Source organism: Aegilops tauschii, chromosome 2 (genome assembly GCF_002575655.3).
Source record: "Aegilops tauschii subsp. strangulata cultivar AL8/78 chromosome 2, Aet v6.0, whole genome shotgun sequence".
Taxonomy (NCBI): Eukaryota; Viridiplantae; Streptophyta; class Magnoliopsida; order Poales; family Poaceae; genus Aegilops; species Aegilops tauschii.
In genome coordinates, this window is record NC_053036.3 from 539,393,554 (window position 1) to 539,400,475 (window position 6,922).

Sequence of the window (6,922 nt, forward strand, 5' to 3'; positions counted from 1 at the left end):
TTTCCTTAAAGAGGAAAGGGTGATGCAACAAAGTAGCGATAAATATTTCCCTCGGTTAAGAATCAAGGTATCAATCCAGTAGGAGGCACAAGTAAGTCTCCAATATATGCACCTGCACAAACTAACAAACACTTGCACACAACGCAAAAAAGGGGTTGTCAATCTCACGAACAAGAGTGAGATCTAATAGAGACTAGTAGAATGCCCGTGCGTTGCTACGGGCCTTTGAGGCCTCCTTTGGTTTGAAGAAATTTTGTATGATTTCTATAGAAAAAAATGTTCCTTTGGTTTGTAGGAATAGAATCATATTCCTATGGAACAAATTCTTTCTATCCTTCACATTTCATATGAAAATAATATTTACCTAGACTCAATAGAAAAATCAAATGATATGAATGAAAGGACATCTCTTTTTCTATTACTATTCATAGGATTTGAGATACATGACATCTCATTTCCTACAAGTTTTATATTCCTATGAACCAAAGTGGGTCTTAGCCTTTTTTTTCTGCTTGCATATCCAATATTGTTGTATAAAGCTCGGAAATTTTTTGGCCCCTTCCAATGACATTGCCTTGGGACTCTTTTGAACATCGACATAATACCTCTCCATCTCTTTGATACTCTGCAAAAATAAACATACATAGAAATAAACCTTTTGTATTATCATGTGCAACATATGTACAAGGAAGAACAATTATGTGTATGCATCTTATTGTGTAAAACTCGACGAGTTTTGAGTCCCGTCCATCATAGTTATGTCAGTGACTTTGTCAATGGACACTTTCAAAGCATCATCCGAAGCCACCAATTTTATCTCAGACCAACAAAAGTTAACATATAAACATATATTAAAAAATATACATGTATGCTGAATGCTGCTAGCTAAGTGCTCGTGCCTTGGCACAGCATAACTGAAAAATATAAGCACTCGTAATTCAGAAAATATATGTCAAACATGACGCCTGTAATATCTATTCATATAGCTACAAATATCAATTCTCTCCCCCACTTATTTCCTTGAGAGTCCATATGCCTCCTTAACCACCCACTCTTGAAAAAGACAAAGCAGCATGTAGCATTGTCGTCTCTTCAAAGGTATAGAGTAGAAAAGGACTTGAAACTACGGTAGTTAAACAAACATTCTCTCAAGACCTCGATGCCACACTGAGATAACCTTTCTCTCTGCCAGATGCCTCCCCTCCTCTCGACCTAGCGCATGACTTTGACTTCCCGACAAACTTCCATTCGGAAATGGTGGTGAAGTTGCGAGTCCGAGTTCATCTCTAGCCATGCTATATAATGCGATCCTCCCTTCAGTGAGTTTTTCTCATGAAGGAAAAAAAAAAGAGAAATGGCATGAACATAGAATTTCATTACTTTCTAATAAATTAAAATAGACATAATTATCTCTATGACTATTTACACTAAGGTCTTCAGGAGCAGCAAAGGTACAACATAACACAAGACTATTTACATACAAATAATTTCAAAGAGACATGATTATCTACACGAGCGTTTACCCCAAATGGTATTGAAGATTGATCAAGATACATCATAGCATATACTTTTTCAGTGCGATGATAACATATTCACCATCATGCCAAATTTATCGACTCATGTACCATTGAAATTTTGGCAGTTCATACTGTACTTACCAAGAGCAGGTTGACATAATAAGATATCCATGGTGGGGAAAACATCCTTCGCTTTACCTAGCTGACATTGGCATTTTTCACCATCGCAAATCTTCAGTAACCTATTAAATGTTGTGCCTCCTACACAAGTCGAAGAAAAATAGATAGATTCATATATTGACATGGTGGACGAATAAATCATCAAGCATATTACTTTGCAACAATTAGTGTACAAAACAGTACATGCAAATCTTAATTATATGCCTTTTTTAGAATCATGGTAGACTGATGTTTTAAGCATGAATAGTATTTTAGCCTTGTGCTCAGCCTGCCATATCCAACTATAAGGCAGCCAACACAGCAGTGAAAATGATTTAAGTTGCATTTGATTAGAATGCACTGGACAACAAGGTAAGCATGAATACTCTTGTATGCGCAATTTATTTTGTTGGGAAATCATATTTATTAGAAGCTTATTAATAATATACATCAAGAAATTATTCACTATTTAGTTGACTAAAGGATAACCTCAGTCCTCAGAATACAACAATCCCATTCTACACATCTGGATGTATTGTTCAAGTGTTCACAATAACACTAAATTTATATATTACAAAAAATTCAGCGGTGATATGCACGTCTTCGAGAAAAATTTAAAATAATGTCAAGATAAATTCTTGGACCTAAGTACATGGGAGTACAGAACTCGGAACATGTAAGATTGTACCTTATCCCAGTCCCAAGTAAGAGGATCAGGATACCACATATCCGACAATGCTTTCTTCAAATGTCTTCAGCTTTCTTGCACACTGCTCAGACCTGCACAACAAATATTTATAAGATGGTGATAATGCAACATGGCTACCTGAGACTCAAGTGATTTTTTGTCTGCGCCGAGGATAATAAACAATGAAAAACATTACACTATTCTCTAAAATTGGTTTGGACCAGAAAAGGAAGTCAAGGCCAACTACACCATCATCTCGCAAGTATTGGCAACATCTTGCTTGCGCTTGGTCATTTCACCAAAGGATAGAAAATAGTAATCAATGTGCAGACTAATAATTCTCACACAACAGTAAAGTAAGATTGGTCCTTTCCATCTCCAGTTCAGCGACAAGCACCGTAACAATAAGCATATTTATGCATCAATAAAAATCAGCAAGCAGTTGTCGTCTTGCCGCCCTTCTCGTCAGGGTGGGTGAGGGGGCTTGTAATGTGTCCCATGGCATGAGCATCAAGCATGGCCCCGAGACATCATGTAGACAACCAGCGAAGTTCCCCATCAATTGACACCATATGATTTCTATTACCATGTGGACAAATATTTAGCTGATAAGCACTTAAAGAAAGAAAAACAATCCTTCAATCCTATGAGCCAATAAGTAGATCATCATATCTTTCTTTTTGCACATGCACGCCCTCTTATTGTAGAGATGGTGTGGGTAACAAAGAAGTTTTTCCTATCGGTGTCGTGCATTGCGAAGAACCTCCAGCAAGAGCGATTCTTGATCAGAATCCTTCCCTGGAGGGGCCATCGAGGATGATGATTCATATGGGGGGTAATATGAACAGGTTAAGTGATACTGCTCGTCCTTGACTGGGATTGCCAGGTTATGCCAGAAATGAGTTCTGTTTTTCTAAACTGAGAAGAAGCTTGTTTAGGTCTCAGCTTGAAATAGTAACGTGTAAATATGTTTTTTTCACTCTCAGCTTGGAATCGGCAAACCAAGAGAATCTATAGGTTTTCTTCTTTAACCTTTTGGCCAAGCGTTGTCATTATTGACAGATTTTTGCGATGCCTATTTTTGAGATCCTCAATTACTACCATTTACATTGGATCCTGACTGTTGAACTTCTAGGTGGTAGGTATCGGTTCGCATAATCAGGCAAACACAAAGCTCTAATAGTAACATATCCTTCCTTAGTAGAACCAAAATTCTATCATTTATCTCTAAAATTCTCAAGGAAATATTTTCTCCTAAAGCCTAACTCGTGATGAATTTCAGACAGCAATTATGCAGTTGCAGACACAAAGGGCACATGCAGTTGACCATGAGGCTCTTGAAGGCAATTCATCTAACGCTTCGTGCACACCCAAATAAATTTACAGGGAAACAATACTCACAGTTTGGAGAAATGAGGTGAGGTCTTCTGTCTGGTATGCACTTGATGTCCCCATCTTCACATCCTTGCGCCAGTGTGTGGGTCGCTACTGATGCCCCATGCGATGTCACATGATGTGGCGAATGATCGAACCAAAAAATACTGGTTTGAGAAAGATAGCTGACATGGGCAGCTGTTTGATGCTAGTTATTAGTCGATGATGTAGGTCCTGGGGACTCTTGGTCATATGTTTCGCCAGGGATCAGTTCTCTTTCTTTGAGAACAAACTCCAATCCGCAGAACAAGCATCAAGCAAATGATCAACAAAAGGAAAATGTATCAACTATGTACGCTTACATATCTCCACATGCCCAATCTGCTTTTTATGATGTTCATGGTATAAGAAATGATTTAAATGTCCTTATTCACCCTTAAATATATATTTGCCAAATCATTAAGTCTAGTAGCTGCCCTCAAACTCTATAAGGATCAGGCACATGCTAAGGCATGCAACCCACATTAGGCTGTGGCGGGAAGGATTACATGGTCTTTTTTCCCAACAAGAAAATGAAAAGATCTATTTATTCACAGAAATATATGTGAGCATCTGATTAAAGGAAAAATACTCGTAAGGCAAGTATAACAGTTCATGATGCTCACCTAGCATGCACAAAACAGAGACTGGCCATGCAATCTTCACTGCCTGATGAGGTTATCAATTTTATTTTTCCTTCTTCGGCGAAGATAATGAAGATTAACAAGATGGGTCTGGTATGTCACTTGAGCAAAGTCACCTGTAAAAATACAGTACAACACTCATATCAGCTTTTGACAATATTGGCAAATATCACTTTTAGCTATAGGGTGCAGTCACCATATTTTAGTTAGATGAACATAGATTAATGCCAAACGTTTTCATTAGTAGAATATAATGGAACAATTCCATTCTCAAAATGTTAGAACATAATGCATCAAGTCCAATGAGATACACTACCAGAAACAAATGATTATAATTCCCTAAACACGTAACTGTACCGTTAAACAACTATCTTCTTCTCCTTTACCGCCCCTGTTGATGGGGCATCTGGCTCGCAATCCAGCCTCCACAACTATCTTCTTCTCCTTTACCGCCCCTGTTGATGGGGCATCTGGCTCGCAATCCAGCCTCCACCCCCATTCAAGGTCTTCTGATCGAGATATGGAAGTCAATTAAAAGATGAAATTTGAATTAAAGATGATTTCAATTCTGTAATGAAGACAAGGCTAATTAATTTATAGAGTGTGTCGGCCCTACCAAGATTAACCATAGGAAGCGCATCTAAAACCAGAATGAGCAGCTCACATTCACTATGTTGAGTAGGTGCATGAGCTACTCATTCTGGTTCTGGAGGCGCCTCCTATGGTTTTAATTGTAGTCTCAGATCTCTGTATTAGCTGTGTTTTCCAAGCACCTTTGGCTTCAATAGCAGCAGTCTGCTCTTCTGCATCATCATATGAAGAGGACTCCAGATATGGATGCACGGGTAGATTAGCATAGGAGTGCTAAAAAGACAGTGACGCAGACCTTGCTACCACCATATATTTTCCGGCGTTATTCAACCTTCGGTAAAAACAGTTCTGTTAGCATGGTATCAAGTATCATACTGCAAGGCATCCTCACTACTGCTGGAGCAGCCTGCAGTTTTCAACAGCATGTACAGTGGCATTAGGGGTATACCTTAGACTCAAAACTTATAACCTGTTTATACTGATCAAAGGAATAAACAACCTATCAATTAAATCAAAGTCACATGATGTGGCGAATGATTGAACCAAAAAATACTGGTTTGAGAAAGATAGCTGACCTGGGCAAGTGATTGAGGCTGGTTATTACTCGATGATGTAGGTCCCGGGGACTCTTGGTCATATGTTTCGCCAGCGATCAGTGTCTCTTTCTTTGAGAACAAATTCCAATCCACAGAACAAGCATCAAGCAAATGATCAACAAAAGGAAAATGTATCAACTATGCTGTTCATGGTATATGAAATGATTAAATGTCCTTATTCACCCTTAAATATATACTCCCTCCGTCCCATAATATAAGAGCGTTTACTCTTATATTATGGGACGGAGGGAGTATTTGCCAAATCATGAAGTCTAGTAGCTGCCCTCAAACTCTGTAAAGATCAGGCACATGCTAAGGCATGCAGCCCACATTAGGCTGTGGCGGGAAGGGTTACAGCGCCTCCATCAGGAATAAAATTGAGAAAAAACGAGAGGTGGGCGGAGAAAGGGGGTTGAGAGATTCACACATTGCCGGTGCTCTTCTCAAGGAGGCCGGAGAGGATCGCCCGGGTCTGCGCGTCCTGCCATATGGCCTGCAGACGAATCAATGGGAGATCAGAGGTGTTGAGCAGAGGAGATATCTGGGAAGGAGAGGGAGGGAGGGAGGGCGTGAGCGTACCGGCTGGCGATGTACACCCAGGCGAGGAAGGCCATGACGAGGGGGACCCTGCCGGCAGGGGCGGTGGTGAAGGAGAGGCCGGCGTCGGAGGCGACGACGCGGGCGGAGTCACGCGATCCTCCCCGGCGTTGGATGCGAGGCGCACGTGGAGTGACGAGGACTCGCCGGCGTCGGTCAGGGCATGGGGCACAGAGGAGTCGCAGAGAAGAAGAGGACGGTGGCGCGAGGACGTCGGGAGGATCGCGAGGAGGGCAGGCGATGGGAGGAGGGATCTGGCGGCGAAGGGATCTGGGGGCCTCCCCTCGAGGGCAGTCTCGCTCGTGCGTGCGAGTCCTGGATTTTTTTCGTAGGTTTTTTTTGGTAGGTTTTTTCGGGACGAAAATAAACCAGAGGAGGTGGGACGAAATTTAACAGGCGGAGACTACCAACTGAGACATTAGGAGTAGAGATAGGTATAAAATATAAATAAAAGAGCAAACTAAAGTAAATATAAATAAATTGCAGCAAGGTATTTTTGGGTTTTTTTATTTATAGATCTGAAAATATATGATGAAAAATAGACCCGGGGGCCATAGGTTTCACTAGAGGCTTCTCTCTTGAAAGAAAACATACGATGGGTGAACAAATTGCCGCTGAGCAATTGATAGAAAAGCGCATAGTTATGACGATATCTAAGGCAATGATCATGAATATAGGCATCACGTCCGTGACAAGTAGACTGAAATGATTCTACAT

General features: G+C 40.6%; 1 long non-coding RNA gene across 32 annotated transcripts; it reads right to left on the bottom strand.

Annotated features, from left to right (window-relative positions):
• Window positions 1-241: 241 nt before the first annotated feature.
• On the bottom strand, window positions 242-6,531 carry LOC109739106 (uncharacterized). Of its 32 annotated transcripts, none has more exons than XR_012203255.1 (10): window positions 6,188-6,530; window positions 6,036-6,101; window positions 5,588-5,677; window positions 5,461-5,490; window positions 5,308-5,343; window positions 5,038-5,224; window positions 4,774-4,930; window positions 3,766-4,537; window positions 2,365-2,456; window positions 242-1,778 (listed from the first exon to the last, which is right to left on the bottom strand). It is a non-coding gene; the product is annotated as an uncharacterized lncRNA (long non-coding RNA). The 32 variants fall into 32 exon arrangements; XR_005768993.3 differs by having other exon boundaries at window positions 4,774-4,927; window positions 5,461-5,511; window positions 6,188-6,528; XR_012203253.1 differs by having other exon boundaries at window positions 4,774-4,927; window positions 5,588-6,101.
• Window positions 6,532-6,922: the final 391 nt, after the last annotated feature.